Source organism: Geotrypetes seraphini, chromosome 2 (genome assembly GCF_902459505.1).
Source record: "Geotrypetes seraphini chromosome 2, aGeoSer1.1, whole genome shotgun sequence".
Lineage (NCBI taxonomy): Eukaryota > Metazoa > Chordata > Amphibia > Gymnophiona > Dermophiidae > Geotrypetes > Geotrypetes seraphini.
In genome coordinates this window covers 524,217,939-524,242,261 of record NC_047085.1, presented here as the reverse complement: position 1 = coordinate 524,242,261, position 24,323 = coordinate 524,217,939, and the positions used below count along the sequence as shown (strand labels likewise).

The 24,323-nt window shown below is 44.1% G+C and overlaps 1 long non-coding RNA gene across 3 annotated transcripts in view; it reads right to left on the bottom strand.

The window, feature by feature from the left end:
- Nucleotides 1-4,406, bottom strand: part of LOC117354753 — a 31,543-nt gene extending 27,137 nt beyond the window's left edge. The window contains exons 1-3 of one of the 3 annotated variants that reach the window (XR_004538238.1): nt 3,965-4,406; nt 3,700-3,711; nt 3,429-3,446 (exon numbers count right to left, since the gene is read on the bottom strand). This is a non-coding gene — a long non-coding RNA (uncharacterized LOC117354753). Of the gene's footprint in view, nt 1-3,428 lie in introns of all 3 variants that reach the window. The other 2 variants (XR_004538237.1, XR_004538236.1) reach the window with 2 other exon arrangements.
- Between the last annotated feature and the right edge of the window lie 19,917 nt (nt 4,407-24,323).

Here is a 24,323-nt window from a genome sequence, read left to right as displayed (position 1 = left end):
TGGGAGAAAGTGACTAGTGGTGTACCCCAGGGCTCGGTACTTGGGCCGATCCTTTTTAATATTTATATCAATGATCTGGAGGAAGGAACATCCAGTGAGATCATCAAGTTCGCAGACGATACAAAACTATGCCGGGCGATCAGATCGCATGAGGATAGAGAGAAACTCCAGAGCGACTTGTGTCGGTTAGAAACATGGGCGGAGAAATGGCAGATGAAGTTCAATGTGGAGAAATGCAAGGTAATGCATTTAGGCAATAAGAATAAGGAATACGAGTATACAATGTCAGGTGCAACTCTGGGGAAGAGTGAACAAGAAAAGGACCTGGGTGTACTGATAGATAGGACCCTGAAGCCGTCGGCACAATGCGCGGCAGCGGCAAAGAAGGCAAATAGAATGTTGGGCATGATAAAGAAAGGAATCTCGAGTAGATCGGAGAAAGTTATAATGCCGCTTTATAGGGCAATGGTCAGACCACACTTGGAATACTGCGTCCAACATTGGTCTCCCTACCTAAAGAAGGATATAAAACTGCTGGAGAGGGTGCAGAGATGAGCAACAAAACTGGTGAAGGGTATGGAGAAACTGGAATACGAGGATAGACTTATAACACTAGGATTGTTCTCCCTTGAGAAAAGGAGACTGCATGGGGATATGATCGAGACCTTCAAAATACTGAAAGGAATCGACAAAATAGAGCAGAGAAGATTATTTACATTGTCCAATTTGACACGGACTAGAGGACATGAAATGAAGCTAAGGGGGGACAGGTTCAGGACTAATGTCAGGAAGTTCTGCTTCACTCAGAGAGTGGTTGACACCTGGAATGCCCTCCCAGATGAGATTATTGCGGAATCGACCGTCCTAGGCTTCAAGAGCAAACTAGATGCATATCTCCTTAAGAGAGGCATGTAAGGATATGGTGGACTATAAATTACGACAGGTGTACACCTGGCAGGGCCTCCGCGTGTGCGGATCGCCGGACTTGATGGACCGAAGGTCTGATCCGGAGATGGCATTTCTTATGTTCTTATGTTCTTATGATTAGGGAGGTTTCTAAGGTGATGGGGTGGAGCAGTCACGTGATTGTTGGATGTTATGGCAGGCTGGAGTGAATTCTGTGAGGAAAGGGGAACAGTAGAATACTCTCTTCATGAAAAGATTATCCCTCCCTCCCTCCCTCCCATTTGTGCTGGTGTTATGTTTTGTGTAAGTGTTGTGGAGGGGGAGTGTGGGGGGTACAGGTTTTATGTTGATTTGGGTGAGTTTGGTGGAGCTTATGGGGTTGTTGAGCACCCTGAGGTCCAAAATAGGATGCAGATCACCCGTCTTCTTCGGAACAAGGAAGTACCGGGAGTAAAAACCCTTGTTCTGTTGGTCCAAAGGGACCGGCTCTACGGCGCATAGCCGGAGCAAAGCCTGAGCTTCCTGAAGAAGAAGGGCGGTCTGGGTTAAGTTGGAAGGATACTCTTTTGGAGGATGTTCCGGAGGAACTTGATGGAACTGAAGAAAGTATCCCTCCCTTACAATGGAAAGGACACAGAGGTTGGTGGTAACAGTAGTCCATCGATGATAAAAATGATGGAGACGACCCCCGATGGGAAAAACAGGGAAGGGCAGAACGATGGAAGTTATGCTCTCTACGAGACAATCAAAAAGGCTGAGGAGCCTTGGGGACAGCAGAAGGCTGCAGTTTTTGTTGGGGCTTCTGTTGGTGCTGCCTCTTCACAGGTTGACGGATGGCGGGTGCCTGCTTCGGGGGGTAGAGCCGCTGATAGATCATAGGCTGGCGAGACGGGTGAGAAATAGCAGGCTTGAGCTTCTGGCAGAGAATGGATTGAAATGACTCGTCAAAGAGGTCGGCTCCCGCACATAGAACATTCGCAAGCCTGGTAGATGCGCTTGCCAAATCTGTCCATGGTCCTGCCCTCCCGGCCAGGAGGAACGGAGGCATAGACCTGGGAGAGATGAGACCGCTTCAAGGAGGACTCCAAGAGGGACTGGTGAGAGAGCTGGGCACCGTCGAATCCTTTATGGTGCATCGTGCGATACCTGGCATCCAACTTCCCAGGGACAGCGGGGATGGAGTAAGGTGTCTCGAAACATCTTATAAAGGTCTGGTCCAGAAGCTTATGCAGAGGCAGACAAAGAGACTCAGCCGGAGGCTGTGGAAGATGCATCGTCTCCAAATACTCCTTGGAAAACTTGGAACCCGAGTCCAGAGTAATATCAAGATCCACCGCCATCTGACGCAGGAAAGATGAGAAAGACAATTGGTCAGCCAGAGCTGGCCTCGAGAAGGACTCGATGTCGAGGCGTCCTGATCCACAGAGGCCGAGGATCGGCAGGGGGAGAGCGATCCCATGGCTTCCTCGAGCTCCGGCATAGGAGGAGGCGAGTAAGCCGGTGGAGAATATTCCTTATAGGGGTGCTTATGATGAGGCGAGGCATGTCTCGATGAATGCCTTGATGAATGTCTCGAGCGATGACCAGAACTGTGTCCAGAAGCAGGTCTCGAACGTCGAACCGAGCGAGGCTCAGACGAGGCATCCAGCGAGTAGATGGGGCTGGAGGCTGTGGATCGAAGCATAGGAGGCTGAGAAGAAGCCCATTGAGGCACCCGCCAAGCCTCGAGGCTCAGCATTGAGGAATGATCCGCTCCAGGCAGTGGGGAGGATTCAGCGCCATGAATCGAGTGAATCGGAGGTGGCATGGGCAAAGACTCTGCTCCTTGCGATGCACGCCCCGAAGCCAGACCAGCCACTTGCTGAGACTCGGCTCCCAGCAGCAAGAGTGACCGTCGAGGGGGCACCGGAGGCGACTCGACCTCGCGGGAGGCTTCCGCATGCCCAGGCTGGATTTGAGAGAGAAGAATCGGCCCAATCTTAGTAAAGAGCTCGACGAAACCCTGCTCCATCATGGCATGGAACGAAGCCGGCAAAGAGGGATCCGCATCTGCAATGGGACCTTCTGTACGGACTTCGCGATCTCGGCCGCTAGGGGGCTTGGGCTTAGAAGCCTTGGGCACCTTGAGCACCACTGGAGCAATGGGAGGCTGCGTTACCTGAAATATCCTGTCTAAATTAGATTGCAAGCTCTTCTGAGCAGGGACTGTCTATTGTATGTTAAAATGTACAGCACTGTGTACACCTTTCAGCACAATAGAAATAATAATAAATAGTAGCAGAGCAGTAAAGTCACTTTATTGGCATCAATCAATAGAGGGAGACAGACATAGACAGAAATAGGACAGAATTATAGACAGACAGATACAGACATGCACACATGCACACATGTTAGATACAGACATGCACACATGCAAACACGCACACACATATATACAGAGATATAAACACTGGCTACAATTATATATGTCACATCTAGAATAGTTCAGAAGAAAAAGAATAAGATCAAAGGTTTGGGCTTACCGTATCAGGAAAGATCCACTAAAGGAAAGAATGAGATCAGTGATATTAGAGAAGAACTTCTCATGGGAAAGTCGACAGAGGCAGACAAACATATGAATACACACACACACAAAGGTAGACACACATATAATCACAGATATGAAGCCAGACACTCACACGCACACAGATGTAGATAGAGTGGCTACAAAGAGCAAGATTTTCTGATATAATAACACCAATTCAATACTTTTGACTTTGGCAATAGTTCAGAAAAACAAAAGCTTGGACTTACCACTAATTGACGCTAAAAGGAAGAATGAGATCAGTGATATTAGAGAGGAACATCTCATGGGAGAGTCATACAGCAGCAAAGTCACTTTATTGGCATCAATCAATAGAGACAGACACACATATGATCACAGATATGAAGCCAGACACTCACACGCACACAGATATAGATAGAGTGGCTACAATGAGCAAGATTTTCTGATATAATAACACCAATTCAATACTTTTGACTTTGGCAATAGTTCAGAAAAACAAAAGCTTGGACTTACCACAAATTGACCCTAAAAGGAAGAATGAGAGCAGTGATATTAGAGAGGAACATCTCATGGGAGAGTCATACAGCAGCAAAGTCACTTTATTGGCATCAATCAATAGAGACAGACACACATATGTTCACAGATATAGACAGACACACAGAAATACAGAGACAGACACACACATATACACAGAGGAAGACACAGTGGCTGAAGGATACTGGTTTGCTGTCAGATTTCTCCATATCCAATGGTTCTGAAACTGGAGACATAGCCCACCACGAGCTCTCCGCAACCATCTGTGCAACTGGGTGTAGGAGGGTAGTTGCTCCGTCAAGACTTGTAAATAATTATTATTAGTATTTTTTGTAACTTCCACTGCATTTAGAACCCACCAACTTCTTCAGAGGCATCTCCCCAATAAGATAAAAAAGAGAGAGCCACTGCCACTCATGAATTCAAACTCTCTGTCTAATATGCCAGTACCAAAATTCAGCAGCAGGAGCTTCTGGGTACTTAGTTAATAATTATCATATTATAAGTATTAATAATATAGAGTTTCCCTTTTTTATTTGCTGTGATGGCAGCGATAGGATTCCATCACCTTGCAGAGTCAAAATATGGCCCCGAGGGGAGGGAACAAGAGAAGAAGAACGTGGCCCAATAAAATCTTCTCAACGGTGCAGCCTTCAGAGTCCCTGCGTGGGAACCAACGTCCCAGTGTGGCTTTCCTATTAGCCGCTGAAAGCACCCACGTCCCAACACTTACCTGGGATATCCAGGAACTGCCTCATATTATTGATTGCTGCCAATGCTGGGGTGCAGCCAGTTGAGCTGGAATGGCACTTCCCTCCCCCGCTGGAACAGAAGCAGGGCCCTGAGGGGAAGGAGCCATAAAAACCACTGGCATTTTCTCCGTGCCGGTTTGTAGTGAAATTGGAGGCATAGATATCTTAACTTCTAAAGTCTCCATGGTCCTAGCGGCTGCTATGTGAGAAAACGAGGCTGGCAAGTCTGTAAGGGCAACAGACCCACGCTTGTTCTGAAGAAGGGCTTGTTAGGTTTTCCTTCTTTTTTTTAGCGATTGTTGTTCTTGCCAAAAATACTTGTGATTAGTTGTCACAGGCAAAAAACTGGCAGTTGAATAAATCAGTTTCTCTGTCTCTGAAGAACTGTGAGAAACAGGTCAAAATTTCACACTTTTTTATGTGTAAATCTCTTTATTAAAGGTTCAGAAAACAACAGCAAACAAGTGCAGTAAAGTAATTTCAAAAACAATCAGCAGTTAGAGTGTATCAGCAACCAACCCCATCCCCTCCCACCCCGGGAGCAGCAGCAGCAGCAAGTGCATAGAAAGGGATACCTCCGTTAACCACTCAAACCCCAAGTTTGTTCTGAAGTCATGCAAAAGGGAGTCCAACATCTGTTTTTCAGAGCTCCCACATCTCTCCTTTCCATCAGTGCATGGTGGATCATCAGAGACCTCCAATGTGACATAGTAGCTGGTTGTGGGGAAAGCCAGCAATGCAAAATACTAGTTCTGCCCAAAACAATGGCTTTCCTAATAAAGGCTGCACAACCCGGTCAAATAGGGTGAAGACGGACCTGCAACGTAAAAAGAAAACTAGGATGTAAGCGCCATGAGCAATTCCAAAGTTGTGCCACATATGCTATAAGTTGAATCCAAAACATGTGTCCAAGAGTGGCGTGTGTATGCAAACATTTAATCCAATGATCACCTGCACAAATGTATAATTACGTTCTTTGTCTGTGGCTTGAGTCAGATGTTTATGACCTAGCTGCAGGCCCTTTTTCAACATATCCGGCGTTCTAGAGACCCGTAGTTCTTGAGTCCATTTCTGCGCTAGTCCAACAAAGTTCATCTCTTCCTCAGCGGACACGTACGAAATAATGTCACCCGAGGACGGCCTTCGCTGCCTCCCAAAATAGGACTGGACTCTCTAAGTGTAGAGAATTAAAGTGAAGGTATTCATCCCATTTAGTCTGTAAATAAGCAGTAAATTGTTTATCCCCATGTAAATATGCCGGGAACCACCACCCACACCCAAGGCCCGATGGGCCACCCATAGAGACAGCCAACCAAATTAAATTATGGTCAGATACCTCCAAGGGACCAATTGTAGCCTCTTCTACCTGAGTAAATAAAGATTCAGCAGTCAAAAGGTAGTCAATGCACGAAAAGGTATGATGCACTCTAGACTGGTGGGTATAATCATGGTCGGTTGGAAGTAAGAGATGCCCTGGGTCCACCAACCCCAAGGATGGGCAAAAGTAAGGAATACCCTTAGTACTCCTCCCCAATGCTCCCACAGGAGAGTGGGATCTATCCATGGCCAGATCCAGAACCTGATTAAAATCCCCAGCCACTATCAATGGTAATGCAGGCTCTTTAATGCAAAGATTCACCAAGTTTTGAAAGTAAGGGTGAGAATACACATTGGGACCATAAATTATAAGCAAGCGGAAGGTGGTACCCCGCACTGTAATGTGGGACAATGAATAGCTACCCTGGGGATCATGTTGTTTAATTTGAACCTCACAAGGTAAACCCCTATGAATCAGCAAAGCCACGCCAGCCTTCTTACCAGGGGAAGAAGCGTAATATGTCTCCCACCCAACTCCCCTTCAGTTTCGCATGCTCAGTATCAGTAAGGTGTGTTTCCTGGAGGCAGGCAATGTCCACCCTATGATGCTTCAACTGAGTGAGAATTTTCGTTCTCTTAATTGGGCACGTTATGCCTGACACATTTCAGGAAATGATTCCCAATGGGCGATTACTCAAGGTGTATCAGGGGACATACCATAAGCCAATAAATGTAAACAAAATCTACTGGGCACCCAGCCTCACCCAGAAGATAAAAGTGGTAAAGACTCCAGAGAAGGAAGCAATACCCAAACACAGTACAAAAAATAATTTGCAACCCAACAACCCCAGTATGTGCAAACATATAGATCCCCCATAATAAAAAGCAAGCCCCAGTGCTGCCACTGCTCCCCAAAACCTAACCAACCCAACAAACCCATCCCCCTCTTTCCCACAGAAACCCCAACATATCCTCCCAATAGGGATACCAATGGAGGTACGAACTGACGCTAGATTAACAAGGCACCCCCTCCATGAACAGGCCAGTAATACCGTGATATCCCCTAGCAATTCAAATAACAGAGAACTAATACCACCAGAAAGGATCTGCAAAATGTTATGAAGGAACAACTCCACAAAATCTAAAATGCTGCACCCTCAAGGTCCACTAGAAGCAGAAGAAGTTCCCAGAGTAGCAATAAAGTCACCTGCAGTCTCCGGGGTGGCAAATGATTGCCACATGCCATTATGATGAATCTTCAAAAGCGCTAGATAAACAAATTGAAAATGCTGTTTGAGACCCACCAATTTAATGCAATGCAAGTTCATCCAGCATGGAGCTAGCAAGAAACCGTCCTCACCAGCAATCACGTCACATGACCTCACACTTTTTTTAAATTACGGCCCTAAGGGTTAGAAAGCCAAGGCTTTCCTAACTAAAAATGACTTTTTTCTTTTTCCTATTAATATTTTTCTGATACAATAACACCAATTCAATACTTTTGACTTTGGCAATTGTTCAGAAAATCAAATGTTTGGACTTACCAAATTATAAGTAATGCAAACCTAAAGGGAAGAATGAGGAAGCGATCAGACACAACAGACAAGAAGACTTTGTTTAAAGAATGGAAAAGGTCAAAAATGGATGAAAACTGGAAAAAGCATAAACATCACAGGTGCCATAAGGCAGTAAAAGGGGCCAAAAGAGACTATGAGGAAAAAATAGCTCAGAAGGCGAAGAACTTCAAGCTGTTCTTTCAATATATTAAGGGGAAAAGACCAGCGAAGGAAGCGGTGGACCATTGAATGACTATGGAATAAAGGGAGCGCTAAAAGAGGACAAAGCAATTGCCTACAAACTGAACACATTTTTTGTGTCTGTATTTAACAAAGAAGATGTACACAGCATACCGGAACCCATCAGGCTATATGCTGGAAATGAAGATGGAAAGCTGACAGGATTGACGGTCAGTCTAGAGGAGGTTTGTAGGCAGATTGATAGGCTTAAGAGCGATAAATCCCTGAGATTGGATGGCATCTATCCGAGGGTCATCAAGGAACTGAAAGGGACCATAGCAGAATTGCATCAACTAATAGCCAATTTGTCAATCAAATCGGGAAAGATTCCAGAAGACTGGAAGGTGGCGAATGTTATGTATCTCTTCCACCCTGCAACGGGTGGCTTTTGGTTTACATATTTAAATCCCTTAAGCCTTTTGTTACTATTTAGGCTTAATTTCGGATGGTCGGTATCAGATTTTTAAATTTCCGGATGTGACATCAGACGCCATCGGACTAGTATTTAATCCCGTGAGTTTGGGTAAAGTATGAAAGACGACGGCTAAAGTGGCTTATCTATCGGGCCGTGATACTATGCAGTCTCCCCATGGTTAAAACTTAAAATCTAAAATTTAAAATCTTAAAATCTAAATCTTACTGGCATAAACAGGTATGTTAAAAGAGAATTTTAAATTGATCCTTGGGTTTTTGAAAATAGAGTTGTAATATAAAGAACCTCCCGGTATTATTGAGAGTTGAAAGTAGTTGAAATAAAAAAATGTTATTGCATTTGATAACCTCTTTTAGAAGCCTTTTAGGAAATACTGGATATTTAATGCGTGTCACCGTTAGCTCCGCCACTATGCGTTCATTAACGCGAGTATGAATGTAAGCTCTCATGCTATTTACATATTGTAAAATTTGAATTTAAGTCCTATTTTGTTTTGTGAGGTGAATTGGGGGAAGGGGGGTCTTAATTTGGCAGTTTTTAAGGTTTCTGCATGTCCTCCTGTTTCCCTACTTAAAAAATCCTAAAATCGCTGTTTTTGTGACTTGTTATATGTGAAAAATATCATGATTTTGACATGAATTTCTTAACTGTGGCCATCTTGGATTTTTAGCAGTCTTTTTTTTCAAAAGCTCCCTGCTCTTCCAAAACAAATTTTTGCCTCACAACCTGTTGGGATGGAGTCCTTGGGCTATCCTATTGTAAATTCTTGCCAGGATTGCACAAATTTAGCACCTCAGGAGCATTCTTGTGCCATGTGGCAAAGCTTAGACTCTTTCTTGACTGAGCAGGGAACAAGACGCTCAGCTAGCCCATTGGGACAGTCTTCTCTCTGTTTGGGGGCTCAGCAAGGCTGAAGGTTCTGCACGACAGGATACAGACTGTCCGTAGCCCGAGAAACAAGATGCAGTCAAAGGGTGACTCTCCGCTTCAGGGTCTGGAGGCTTTCCCAAATTTTATGACATTATCTGTGGAATGTGTTTCAGAGCAGCCATTCTTCTCTTGCATATTCCTGCTCCACCAGGGACTTGTCTTTGGCTGGTGTTACTTCTTTGGGCACAGCCTCTTCACAGTCAACCACTGGTCAGGGACTGGCTGACCCCGGCCTGGGGGATACTGTTGATGATACTGACCAGCTTGCAGAAAGACCCCTTGTTTTCCGGTGCTGTGCTTCCCATGACTGAGGATCTAGGGCCATATGCTGGATCTTCAGATCCCTCAGAGGTTTAGAAACTGGAGATGATCCCACGGTTCTGAGTTTATTTAAATCTGCAGCTTTGCCTACTCTCATCCCAGAGTCTATGCAGGAGTTGAACTTAATCACTCAGCCGGCTCCGTCCACTTTTTTTTTTGTGGCTATGTGGTGTGCAGTTGCAATCTATTGATTTTCCCTTGCATCCTGGTATAAGCATTCGGTTCTCGGAGCAATGGGTCTCTCCAGGAGGTGCTCTCAGGGTTACAAAAGCATTTTCTCGTTGGTATCCAATGCGTAGGAGTGCCAGTAGCTTCTTGGTCAGGCTAAAGTGGACTTTTTGGTGGCGCAGGTGACTAAGCGCATCTCCCTTCCCAGTGAGGGTGGTATGGTGCTTAAGGACATGCAGGACCACCAGGTAGAGGTGTCTCAAGGGCATAAGGCTGCTCCAGCAGCATCCTTGGTCACACAAATATCTTAACCACTCCTCTTTTACCTCCAGAAGATTCACCTACCTTCAGATAACCTTCCCCCAAATTACCCACCTTAAAACCTTCCAATTAAACAAATACCATAAATAGATGGTAACCTACCCTCTCTAACTGCATTCCATATGTATTTTACATACAGTTCTTCACTGTCAGTTTATTTCCATCCTATAAGTTCACATAGAATTTTTCTTTTTTCAACCATCTTTATTTTCTCTTCTTTATTAATTTCCAGGTACTTTAGTTAGATTGTGAGCCTTCGGGACAGTAAGGGAATTTTTTTAAGTACCTTCTTACTTCTCATTTATAATCTTAATGTATATTTTCTTCAAACCACTCAGAACCTAACGGATGTAGCGGTATATAAGAAATAAATTACATTACATTACATTTTATTTGTAGTTTGAATGCTGGTGCCATTCCTGACGAAGCTCTTTTATTATGAGCGAAACGGAGATCTTCCGTCGTCATGTCATGTCATGAAGCTAAGTACTTCATAATTCATATATTTTGAATGAGAAAGCACTTTGTGATTGATGAAAAAATCAGCACATCAATAACATTTAGAAATAAATATGCATCAATAACATTTAGAAATAAATATGCAAATAAGCGAATAAGATGGGCATAATATAGAACTAAGTTTTAAAATTAAAGTTTGAAAAAGAAGAAAATAATAATAATTAAAGAAAAATAAATAAATAAAGCAGTTTTTTGATAAAATTGAGAAAATAGGAGAATATACAGGACCAATGATAGCTCACTTTTTGGTTATTGGTTTGTGACATACATCGGGCCTTTAGCTGTGAGCGCTTGAGATCCTTAAGTATTACTCCTGTATATCCAGTTGGATATTTTCTCTTGTGTTTAGCCAAATCTGTTGATTATTTAGTACAATTCAATATATGTCATATCTACAATAGTTCAGAAGAAAAAAGAATAAGATCAAAGGTTTGGGCTTAGCCCGTTAAATGTGAACATCTAAAGGGAAAAAAGAGAGCAGTGATTTTAGAGAGGAACTTCTCATGGGAAAGTTACAAAGCAGCAACTCACTGTGTTGGGATCAATTGACAGAGGCAGACAGACAAAGACAGAAATAGGACAGAATTATAGACAGACAGACAGAAATATGCAGTTAGATACAGACATGCACACATACAAACATGCACACGCAGACATACAGACAGAAATAAACACTGGCTACAATTCAATATATGTCATATCTAAAATAGTTCAGAAGAAAAAAAGAATAAGATCAAAGGTTTGGGCTTACCCATCTGATACGCTAAAGGGAAAGAAAAGAGCAGTGATTTTAGAGAGAAACTTCTCATGGGAAAGTTACAAAGCAGCAACTCACTGTGTTAGGATCAAGTGATAGAGGCAGACAGACATAGACAGACAGACAGAAATATGCTGTTAGCCTTCAAATAATTTGGCTGGTGGTTGGCAGGAACTGAAGACCATAGTGGTACTTAGAAACGTATTATCTGAAAAAAAGATCACTTAGAAATTAGGCACTTTGAAGTTTAGTATATGCCGTTGTGGATTGATGGTGTTAGATAGAGACATGCACACATATAAACAAACACATGCATACATACAGACAGAAATGAACACTGGCTACAATTCAATATAAGTCACATTTACAATAGTTCAGAAGAAAAAAGAATAAGATCAAAGCTTTGGGCTTACCCAATATTGAGGAAATTACATTTAAAGGGAAAAAAGAGAGCAGTGATTTTAGAGAGGAACTTCTCATGGGAAAGTTACAAAGTAGCAACTCACTGTGTTAGGATCAAGTGATAGAGGCAGACAGACATAGACAGACAGACAGAAATATGCTGTTAGCCTTCAAATAATTTGGCTGGTGGTTGGCAGGAACTGAAGACCATAGTGGTACTTAGAAACGTATTATCTGAAAAAAAGATCACTTAGAAATTAGGCACTTTGAAGTTTAGTATATGCCGTTGTGGATTGATGGTGTTAGATACAGACATGCACACATAAAACAAACACATGCATACATACAGACAGAAATGAACACTGGCTACAATTCAATATATGTCACATCTACAATAGTTCAGAAGAAAAAAGAATAAGATCAAAGGTTTGGGCTTACCCAATATTGAGGAAGTTACATTTAAAGGGAAAAAAGAGAGCAGTGATTTTAGAGAGATACTTCTCAGGGGAAAGTTACAAAGCAGCAACTCACTGTGTTGGGATCAATTGACAGAGGCAGACAGACAAAGACAGACAGACAGAAATATGCTGTTAGCCTTCAAATAATTTGGCTGGTGGTTGGCAGGAACTGAAGACCATAGTGGTACTTAGAAACGTATTATCTGAAAAAAAGATCACTTAGAAATTAGGCACTTTGAAGTTTAGTATATGCCGTTGTGGATTGATGGTGTTAGATAGAGACATGCACACATACAAACAAACACATGCATACATACAGACAGAAATGAACACTGGCTACAATTCAATATATGTCACATCTACAATAGTTCAGAAGAAAAAAGAATAAGATCAAAGCTTTGGGCTTACCCAATATTGAGGAAGTTACATTTAAAGGGAAAAAAGAGAGCAGTGATTTTAGAGAGGAACTTCTCAGGGGAAAGTTACAAAGCAGCAACTCACTGTGTTGGGATCAATTGACAGAGGCAGACAGACAAAGACAGAAATTGGACAGAATTATAGACAGACAGAAATATGATGTTAGATACAGACAACACAAAAGAATCCAACAAAAACCGCAGTACCACCAGCGAAAAGCAAAAACAAAAAAACAAACTGCAGGATCCTACGTACGAGATGCAGGCAATGTTTATTGTACCAAATATTTTATGGGTAAAGAGTTTTGAATAACACCCTAATATGTTTAAGATCAGTATGTCTGACACTATTTTCAGTTCTTAATAGATTACATATAGACTCAAATGGTAAAGCCACTATGTACATTTGTGTTTAAAGTCTACGTCTATTTTTGCAACTTCTCAGACAATGTTTATATGTCCCTATTTCTTTAGATAGTATCCATATGAGATTGGTTTGTTTTTTGTGCTTTTATTTACATCTCCTTGTTTTTCTGATCTTGATGACTGTCCTTCACTCATATGGGTACTTCAGCTCTACTTTCAGTTTTTTACACAACAATATCCAAATAGCACCAAAAGGTTCCACAAAGAAAATGGCTTCCTGTACAGTACAGATGTCTGTTTAAAAGTTTGTGTATAGCCTTAAAAACTCTTCATCTTTCCAACCCTCTGGAAGACACAATGACAGTAAATGAAAAATCCTTATAATTGAAAGTCAAAGAAATGTGTGTGCATTGGAACCCATTACATCTTTCTTGGTGGGGGAGAGTCCAAACTATTAAAACGATGATTTTGCCTGTAGTTTACTACCAAATAAGTGTGTTGCCGGTTTATTTTCAAGGGTCCTTTTATAAAAAATTGAATGGAATTCTCACTATGAAAGAAAGAAAGAAAGGAAGAAAGGGGGGGGACAAGGAGACAGAAAGAAAGAAGGAAGACAGACAGACAGAAAGGGGGCATGGAGAGAGAAAGACAGACATACAGAAAGAAAAGGGGCATGGCGAGAGAAAGAATGAAGGGGGTAGGTGAAAGAAAGAAAAAGTTGGAGGAGGGAATGAGGTTCGGAGGAGAGGAGGCATACAGGAGGCTGAAAGAAAGGGAAAAAAATTGGATTCACAGTCAGAAGAAGAAAGTTGCAACCAGAGACCCATGAAATCACCAGACAACAAAGGTAGGAAAAATGATTTTATTTTTAATTTAGTGATCAAAATGTGTCCTTTTTGAGAATTTATATCTGCTGTCTATATTTTGCACTATGGCCCCCTTTTTACTAAACTGCAATAGTGGCTTTTAATGCAGGTAGCCTATGAGAATCGAGAGCAACACAGGGCATTCAGCACAGCTCCCTGCGTTATCACAGGCTGAGTTATCACAGTTTAGTAAAAAGGGAGGGTGTATATTTGTCTATTTTTGTATAGTTGTTACTGAGGTGACATTGCATAAAGTCATCTGCCTTGACTTCTTTGAAAACCTGTGCAATATAAATGATAATTAACATTTTCTCTGCATACTGTGTTTATTGTTGGTAGATCATTTAGACTTGGTCACGAAGGTAAGGGAAGGGAGGGGCTGAGGGGCTGAGAGAGAAGGGCAGAGTCCCAGCAGGCGAGGCAAGCGGCAAAAGCCTGGGTTTTGTCTTTTCTTTTTTTTTCTAGCATCGGGGAAGCGGCAAAAGTAGCTCCGCCCCCCCCAACGCATCAGCAGTAGGCGCCGGGCCCCTCCATAAAAGGAGGCGAGCCGACGGTCCGCCACTGCACAGAAAGCCAGGCGAGGGGCTGAGAGAGAAGGGCAGAGTCTCAGCAGGCGAGGCGAGCGGAAAAAGCCTGGGATTTTGTCTTTTCTTTTTTTTTCTAGCATCAGGGAAGCGGCGAGAGTAGCTCCGCACCCCCAACCCATCAGCAGTAGGCGCCGGGCCCCTCCATAAAAGGAGGCGAGCCGACGGTCCACCACTGCACAGAAAGCCAGGTGAGGAGCTGAGAGAGAAGGGCAGAGTCTCAGCAGGCGAGGCGAGCGGCAAAAGCCTGGGTTTTGTCTTTTCTTTTTTTTCTAGCATCGGGGAAGGGGCGAAAGTACCTCCGCCCCCCCCCAACACATCAGCAGTAGGCGCCGGGCCCCTCCATAAAAGGAGGCGAGCCGACGGTCCGCCACTGCACAGAAAGCCAGGCGAGGGGCTGAGAGAGAAGGGCAGAGTCTCAGCAGGCGAGGCGAGCGGCAAAAGCCTGGGATTTTGTCTTTTCTTTTTTTTTCTAGCATCGGGGAAGCGGCGAGAGTAGCTCCGCCCCCCCAACGCATCAGCAGTAGGCGCCGGGCCCCTCCATAAAAGGAGGCGGGCCAACAGCGCGCAGCCGTTCGGCGCGCAGCGAAGGCGAGCGGCAAAGGCGCTCGCCTTAGCGAGAGTGCCTTTGCGAAGGGCCTCAAGAAGGGCCTCTAAACAGAGCCCTTCCACATTCATCCAGATACACTCCTCTCTTCTCTAAGCAGAGCCTTTCCACCTTGAGCCAGAAACACCCCTCTCTTCCCACACACGAAAACAGATACTCTCCTTTATCACACGCAAGCGAACACTCAGGCAAACTCACATTCCTTTTCATTTTATTTTTTTTCTTTCTTTCTCTTTTTGAAATGGCAGGGAGAACTAGGAGTGCCAAGACTACTATCAAGTTCAACACTCCAGCATCTGGAGAGACCCCGGGGATGGCCAAGAACTCTACACAGAAGGCAGAGAGTGCCACTGAGCGGGGAACAGATGTCTCAGTGCTGACCGAGGCCATCCCTCTCCCACAGTATGCTTCGGTCTCTACGCAGACAGAGGAGATGAGACAGGTAGAAGCGGACGAGGACATTATGCAGGAACTGCGGAGCCTCAGGGAGGAGGTGAAACGCCTGAGGTGCATCAGGGAGGATGAGGCCTTCATCGACGATGCCATCCAGGAACTGTCTCATATCTCAGAACGAAGCCCCGACAAGACCATCCTTAGCACTCCCTAACCTACAGCTCTAAATTCAACGATCGGAATATAGGAAATGATTGGAGATGCCAGTCCCTGGCAGCTGGTAACCTCTTCTACTGGCAAGCAAAGAAACCCCCCCCCCCCATTCTCACTTTCTTCTTCTTTTTCTCTCAGACAGGGCAGTTCTACACCAACCCCACAACTTTCCCTGAAGAACAGATTTCACATCCTTCAAGAAGAAACTGTCGAGGATGAAACAGAGGGGGCTCAGGAGGATTCTGAACACAGGACATCGGCTACAGTTCTCACTGCTCGACCCCCCCCCCCCCTCGGAAGGAGCGTAGAGTGGTGGTCATCGGAGACTCCATGCTAAGAGGCACCGAAGGACCAATTTGCAGACCAGATTTGCAGTCGAGGGAGGTCTGCTGTCTCCCTGGAGCCAGGATCCGGGACATCACCACCAGTATAGACAAACTTCTAAAACCTACTGACCATTTCCCTATGTTTCTCATTCATGTAGGTACCAACGATACTGCCAGAAGCACATCAGACAGCATCCCTAAAGACTTTGAGGCCCTGGGAAGAAAGCTGAAGCAGACAGGAGCACAGGTGGTCTTCTCATCAATTCTCCCGGTAAGAGACAAAGGCAGAGACAGGGAAGAGCGTATCCATCGGACCAACGAGTTTCTTCGCAAATGGTGTTTAGAGATGAACTTTGGATTCCTAGACCACGGAGAAGCACTACAAGGACTACAGGGACCTGACGAACTCCACCTAACAAAGAGGGGCAAGAAAGTTTTTGGACATCGACTAGCACGCCTACTTCGGAAGGCTTTAAACTAGGTAAGTTGGGGGAGGGTTCATACATACATACCAGAGCAGCAAGGATCCACCCTGGGGAAGCAAGTAAAACCCACACTTCTGAGCCTAAGGTAAGTGCCCATAGTATACACAAAAAAACAGGAGTCACACTAGCGGGGATAGGTATCTCATCACAAATTTGAAACGCAATGTATGTTAATGCACACAGCTTGGGCAACAAAATCCTGGAACTAGAAACAGAGATATGGAATGCTGACCTTGACATAGTAGTGATATCCGAGACCTGGTTCACAGACTCGCATGGGTGGGATATGGTTATACCAGGCTACAATCTACTTCGTCGAGACAGAGAGGGCAAATTAGGAGGGGGGTAGCACTATACACTAAGGATAATATCAAAACTACCAGGATCACAGAGGTTAGATACACAGGGGAATCACTTTGGGTAAACCTGGCCAGAGGGAATGAAAAATGCCTTTACCTCGGTGTGGTATACAGGCCTCCGAGACAACAGGAAGACAAAGACAAGGAATTGATTGAGGACATAGAGAACATCACTTTGCGTGGTGACACAGTACTGTTAGGAGACTTCAACATGCCAGATGCAGACTGGAACACCCTCTCCGCGACTATGAGTGGTAGCAGAAGAATATTAACATCCATAAAGGGTACACAACTCAAACAAATGGTATTAGAGCCCACCAGGGAAAAGGCAATACTGGACCTGGTACTCACAAATGGAGACAGTGTCTCGGAAGTATCAGTGGGAGACACGCTGGCCTCCAGTGACCACAACATGGTATGGCTCAACCTCAGGAAAGGCTTCTCTAAATCAAACACAGCAACGGGGGTCCTCAACTTTAGGGGCGCAGATTTCGACAACATGAGAGACTTTGTCCATCAGGAGCTGCAAAACCATGCAGAAACTGACAATCCGGAAACTATGTGGTCAAATCTAAAATCCATCCTGAACGAAGCATCTAGCCGCTACATAAATACAGTAAGCAAATGCCGTTGAAATAAAAAACCACAATGGTTCAGCAAGGAAATTTCGGACCTCATTAAAAAGAAAAAAGAAGCATTTATCACCTACAAACATCTTGGGAAAAGGGAGGCAAAAGAAGACTATCTGGCCAGATCTAAGGCTGTCAAAAAGGCAGTCAGGGAAGCCAAACTTCGAACAGAGGAAGATCTAGCACAGAATATTAAAAAAGGGGACAAATCCTTCTTCAGGTACATTAGCGACAGGAAGAGAAACAAAAATGGGATAGTACGCCTTAGGCAATCAGACGGAAACTACGCAGAATCTGATAATACCAAGGCAGAACTGCTAAACGAATACTTCTGCTCAGTATTCACCTGTGAAGCACCGGGAGCTGGTCCACAACTACAGATAAGAGACAGCCAAAATGACCTGTTTCATGATTACGAGTTTACACCCAGTAGCGTCTACCACGAACTTTCAAGACTCAAAGTAGACAAAGCCATGGGACCTGACAATCTACACCCCAGGGTACTCAGAGAGCTGAGTGAAGTTCTGGCTGAACCACTATCCGTGCTCTTCAATCTTTCCATGCGCACGGGAAAAGTACCCCTAGACTGGAAAACAGCTAACGTAATTCCACTCCACAAAAAGGGCTGCAGAACAGAGACAGAAAATTACAGACCGGTGAGTCTTACATCCATAGTGTGCAAACTCATGGAATCACTGATCAAACAGAAACTCGACAAAATTCTAGACGAAGAAAATTTACGTGATCCACACCAACACGGATTTACCAGGGGAAGGTCCTGCCAATCTAATCTGATTGACTTCTTTAACTGGGTGACCAGTCATCTGGATGCCGGGGAGTCCCTGGATGCGATATATTTGGACTTCAGCAAAGCTTTTGATAGCGTCCCACACCGCAGGTTGTTGAACAAACTAAAATCGATGGGATTAGGGGATACATTCACTACATGGGTAAAGGATTGGCTAGATGGTAGGCTTCAAAGGGTGATGGTAAACGGTACCCCCTCCAAAACGTCAGCAGTGACGAGTGGAGTACCTCAGGGCTCCGTCTTAGGGCCGATTCTATTCAATTTATTCATAGGAGATTTGACCCAAGGGCTTAGAGGAAAAGTATCACTGTTTGCCGACGACGCCAAACTATGCAACATAGTAGGCAAAAGCAGTGTGCCTGACTTTATGATGCAGGACCTACGGCAGCTGGAACAGTGATCATCAACTTGGCAGCTAGGCTTCAATGCTAAAAAATGTAAAGTAATGCACCTAGGCAAAAAAAATCCACACAAAACTTACACACTAAATGGTGAAACCTTGTCCAGGACCATGGTGGAACGTGATTTAGGAAGTGATCATTAGCGATGATATGAAGGCTGCCAATCAAGTAGAGAAGGCTTCGTCCAGGGCAAGACAAATGATGGGCTGCATCCGTAGGGGTTTTGTCAGCAGAAAACCTGAAGTCATAATGCCACTGTACAGATCCATGGTGAGACCTCATCTCGAGTATTGTGTTCAATTCTGGAGACCACACTACCGGAAAGATGTGTTGAGAATTGAATCGGTTCAGCGAATGGCTAACAGGATGGTCTTGGGGCTCAGGGATCTCACGTATGGAGAAAGGCTAAAAAAACTGCGGATGTACTCACTGGAGGAGTGAAGAGAGAGGGGGGACATGATTGAGACCTTTAAGTATATCACGGGGCGTATAGAGGTGAAAGATGATATCTTCAGTCTTACAGGGCCCTCGGTAACCAGAGGACACTCGCTGAAAATCAGGGGAGGAAAATTTCAAGGTGATGCTAGGAAGTACTTCTTCACCGAAAGGGTGGTCGATCATTGGAACGAGCTGCCCCAGCAAGTGATTGAGGCCAACAGCGTGTCAGATTTTAATTGAAAATGGGATATTCACGTGGGATCTATAGGGGAGTAAAAGTCAGAGAGTGGGCCATTGGTATGGGCAGACTCGATGATCTATAGCCCATTTCTGCCGTCAATTTCTATGTTTCTATGTTTCTAGTAATCCTTGCAGGCTTGACTGTGCAGGGAATTATTTTTGTAAAATCATGTTTTGTTATGTGATTGGCATTATTTAGACTTTAATTTCTATGAATTAATAGAATGAAAATGATATAAAATTGCTTGCTTGTTTTTATGTGCGTGCACTGAAGGGAAATGGAGAGAGAGTGGGCTGAAGACACTGAAGGGAAATGGGGAAGAGAGAGTGGGGAGAAGACGCTGATTTATAAATTGATAATTGTACAGAATATTGTTTCTTTTTATACTTTAAAGTTCAGTATAACAGTATTCGAGGCTTGTGTGGATGGGTCAGATGGTTTGCGGGGATGGGGACAAATTTTTTCAACAATTCAACTCAAATCAGAACCCTATATGGAAAAATATACACACTCTGCAACACTAAAAAGCCTTAATAACATACATTCATCATCTACACAACATAACATATACACCAAGAAGCTTGAGAAGCATGGTGGGTCTGGAAAATGTGCATGTGAAGCAGTGCAAACATTACCCCTGACGCAGCGATACAATGTGAAACCGAGGGTTCCCAGTTGGGTTCAGCGGCTGCCTGGCCTTGATGGAGAAGCCAGTAGCAGCTAAGTGGTTTTTTCTTGTTTAACTGCTTTTTATGCTATGTCCTGGACCGTATTGCTATAGTTCTCATTAGCCCACTGATATCACCATTTGGGGCATGAGTGCCCTGGCGTGCTGTTTGATATCATTCTGCAGGCTATCACAGTGCTTTTTTCCTTACATAATTTTGCTTACACGCAGGAGTGATGTCTTTGAAGGAGTGGAGTTTTTTGGTCAGATGAAGCCGAACTGAGGCTGTTTTCTCCACTTCTTGTTTTGCTTCTTGGTGTGTATGTTATGTTGTCTTCTTGACATCCACCACCCTGTATTGGTTTGGTACACTGCTTTGTTCTTTATAAGCCTCTCGCATTGCCTCTCTATTATATATATATATCTCTGTAGTATATGTACAATCTCCTGCATGGTAAATCTACATTGTTCTTCGCTGTTTAAACACCTTTACTGAATATGTACAGTTCTCATTGTATCTTCGCTGTAAATGTACAGTCTCTTACGTTGTAAACCGCTCTGAACTGTTTGTGGTACTGCGGTATATAAAATAAAGTTATTATTATTATTATTATATGATTAAGGCCTTTTAGTGTTGCAGAGTGTGTATCTTTTTCCATATAGGGTTTTGATTTGAGTTGAATTGTTGGAATATACTAACCCTGGTCCCGAGGTATAGTGTTTAGTGTGACAAATTTTTTCCTCATGTCATTCTCTAGGCTCTGCCACGAATCGATTTCGACTATGTGCGGGCAAGAGGGGTGTCAGTCGGGTTGATGTAGCCATCGTAGTGCAAGCGGGCATGGGGTATGGCTCTCAAAAAAAAATCTTAATCATTGTACTGCTGATTTTGGCTCTTTTGACTAATGAGTTTGCCTACCACTGTCCTAGGGCATCAGGCTACCAAGTGGTATAAATTAATTTAGGAATATTTCAATAAGAAACCAAAAATGAGCCTAAGGGATATTTGAAGCATTGAAGGCCTGTCCTCCCCGAAGGCCTGCATCCCCCCAAAGGCCTGCACCCCCCCCTTAAAGGCTTGCCTGCCTGTCCCCCCGAAGACCTGCACTCCCCTTGAAGGCTTGCCTGCCTTTTCCCCTTGAAGACCTGTCCCCCTGAAGGCCTGTCTCCCCCCCCACAAGGCCTGCCTGCCTTCCCACTCCACCTTGAAGGCCTGCTGCCCCCCCCACCTACCTCGAAGGACCGCCCGCCACCCCCACCACCACCATCAGGAAGCACTGCTCATCCCCCCGGTCTCCCCGCACCATTTCCCTGGGGAAACATCCTGCAGCAAGATCATGATGCCAGCGATCTTTGCCTGCTTCGCCTGTTTCCTCCATCGCGGAGGGGCGGGACCGCGGCGGAGGAAACAGCCGAAGCAGGCAAAGATTGCTGGCATTGCGATCTTGCTGCAGGCTGTTTCCAGACGCGACACCCGACGGGGGGAGGGGGGAAACTGGACCGGGAGCACCCCTTCAGGGCTTGCACCTGGGGCGGACCGCCCTCCCCGCCCCCTATTAGTACGCCACTCTATGTCTGAATTGAAGGCCTGAGATAGGCATGTGGAATCTCTCGGAGAGAGGAAGAGATAATGGCTACTACAGATGGGCAGACTGGATGGGCCATTTGGCCTTTATCTGCCATCATGTTTCTATGTTTCTTTTTTTCCATGAAAGCTTATTAAGATTTTGAAAAATACAAGAGAATATAAAACTGAAACATCAGTGAGGTTCACAGTACATCAGTGCATGAATCAATGCAAAACATAGAGTTAAAATATCTGATTGTATGCTTACATTCAAACTCAATGGAAGAGAGAATTGATATGAAGTAAGGTTTCAACATTAAACACTGCTGGAAAATGATTGCAAATATGCCTGCAAAGGAGACCAGTGTCTATTGAAAAAGACTGTGGTTCCAAATTTCTTAGCATTCATATTTATAGTCATGCAAAAGTGATTGCCACCAGTGATGTGAGGAAAGAGAGTAGTTGACTTCCAATTAGAAAGAATGAGCCTAAGCACTCTAGAGAGAAGAATATCAAGGAGTTTAGTAGGATTTTCACTTAGAACCATTCCTGGAGCGTGAGACTTGAAAATTACTCTGGAGAGAGATATCAGTTTGGATATCAAAAGTTTTTAGTATAATATTCCAAACTTCTTTCCAATATTGTAATACAGATGAACAATCATATATCATATGAAGTAATGAGCCAACAGCTCGTCTACAGTTCCAACAATTATTAGACGGAAGGAAGCCTGCCAGTGAGAACACAGGGCTTTATGGTACAGGAAATAAATGGATTGGGACATGTTAGCTGAAGCCAAAGGCCTTGCCATTCTTTTCCAAAATTGTGACCAGCCCTGTTCCCCCAAGGGAGAGCCACAATCTTTTCCCCAGATATGTTGCAGGCTCTCTATTGAAGAAATATCTGCAGGTAATAACATCTTATATAGGTTTGAAGCCGCATGTCCTGTCTGTAATAAGACTGTGGCTTGAGTCAAAATAGAAGGGAAAAGAGTATGAAAAATGTGTAAAAGATTTTTATGACTAAAGCAGTGATGTAGTTGCAGCCATTTGTAGTGGTCTTTATCATTTAATGAATAGCTTTCTCTTCATTTGGAGAAGGGGATCAAGGTTTTCTCAGGAATTAGAACATCATGAAGCCTGAATGGATAGATAAAGGTATTCTCAGGCTTCATGTTTCTCTGTAAGTGTGGAAAAACCTCCAAAGTGCTGAGGTAGTAAATAGAAGAGATGAAAGCTAATGTAGTAGATTGCATCAAATTGAAATGAATTCAGAATGTCAAAGGCATGTCCTGCCAATGAGAGAAACAACCCCTGTGTCCAACTGGATAGAGCAACTAAAGAAAGTGAAGCTATCCAATAGCCATGGCCTAAGGTGTGGTAAAGAAAAAAACATAGGGTTTGGTTTTTTTTCTTCTATGTATTGAGGAACTACTGTCCATCAGCATTCTGAATAGGGAAGTGCATTCATTATATATTGAACAGCAACATATTGGACTTGCGTTGTTTCAAAAATGGCAAGATTAAAAGCACCAAGGAAGTGCAGGATCTGGACTCCGAAGAGTACTAGGAAATAAATCAGGTTATGTGTGTTGTGTGCTTTTCCTGAACTGTGGTACAGCACCTCCTATGCCACTGGAACCAAAGAAGGTAGGGTGGTAGGAGCCGAAGAGCTGATTTGAGCTTCCTTGCAGTACCTACTGTAAGTCCTGAGTAGGGGTAGGTATTCACATTGATGAGGGTCGTGAGAAGGATGTAGATCGAGGCAATACCTACTTGATTTGTAGGAGGACCCCGAAACCAAAGGTCATTGTGGATAATTCACCTCCCCTGGCAGGCTGAAATAAGACCTTGAGGGGAGGGAGCAGAATGTCCAGGTACCAGTATCTGCCAGTCCCCCCATACTGCTGGATACCGGTCTGCTGTCAGATTCTCCATATCCAATGGTTCTGAAACTGGAGACATAGCCCACCATGATCTCTCTACAACCATCAGTGCAACTGGGTGTAGGAGGACGGTTGCTCCGTCAGGACTTGTAAATAATTATTATTAGTATTTTTTTTTTAATTTCCATCCACACTTAGAACCCACCAGCTTCTTCAGTGGCATCTCCCCAATGAGATAAAAAAAAAAAGAGAGCCACTGCCACTCATGAATTCGAACTCTATGTCTAATATGCCAGTACCAAAATTCAGCAGCAGGAGCTTCTGGGTACTTAGTTAATAATTATCATATGGAAATAATAGGATTCCCTCCCCTTGCGGAGTCAAAATACAGCCCCGAGGGAAAGGAACAAGTGAAGAAGAAGAATGTGGCCCAATAAAATCTTCAACGGTATGGTCTGCAGAGTCCCATCCCAGTGCGGCTTTCTTATTAGCCACTTACCTGGGAGATCCGGGAGCTGCCTCATATTATTGATTACCACCAATGCTGGGGTGCAGCCAGTTGAGCTGGAATGGCACTTCCTTCCCCCGCCAGAACCAAAGCTGGTCTCTGAGGGGAGGGAGCCAAAGAAAACTTCTGCTGCCGTGCTGGTGCAAATGTACGCTGCCCTCCCTGCCGGTACTGAAACAGGGCTCTGAGGGGAGGGAGCCATAAAAATCAGCTGTTCCTTCAACGGCATTTTCTCCGTGCCGATTTGTAGCAAAATCAAAGGTGTAGATATCTTAACTTTGAAAGTCTCCGCGGTCTGAAGAACTGTTCTAGCCAAAAATACTTGTGATTAGTTGGCACAGGCAAAAAACTGGCAGTTGAAGAAATCAGTTTCTCTCTTACTGTTGTAAACATTGTGTCTTTCAT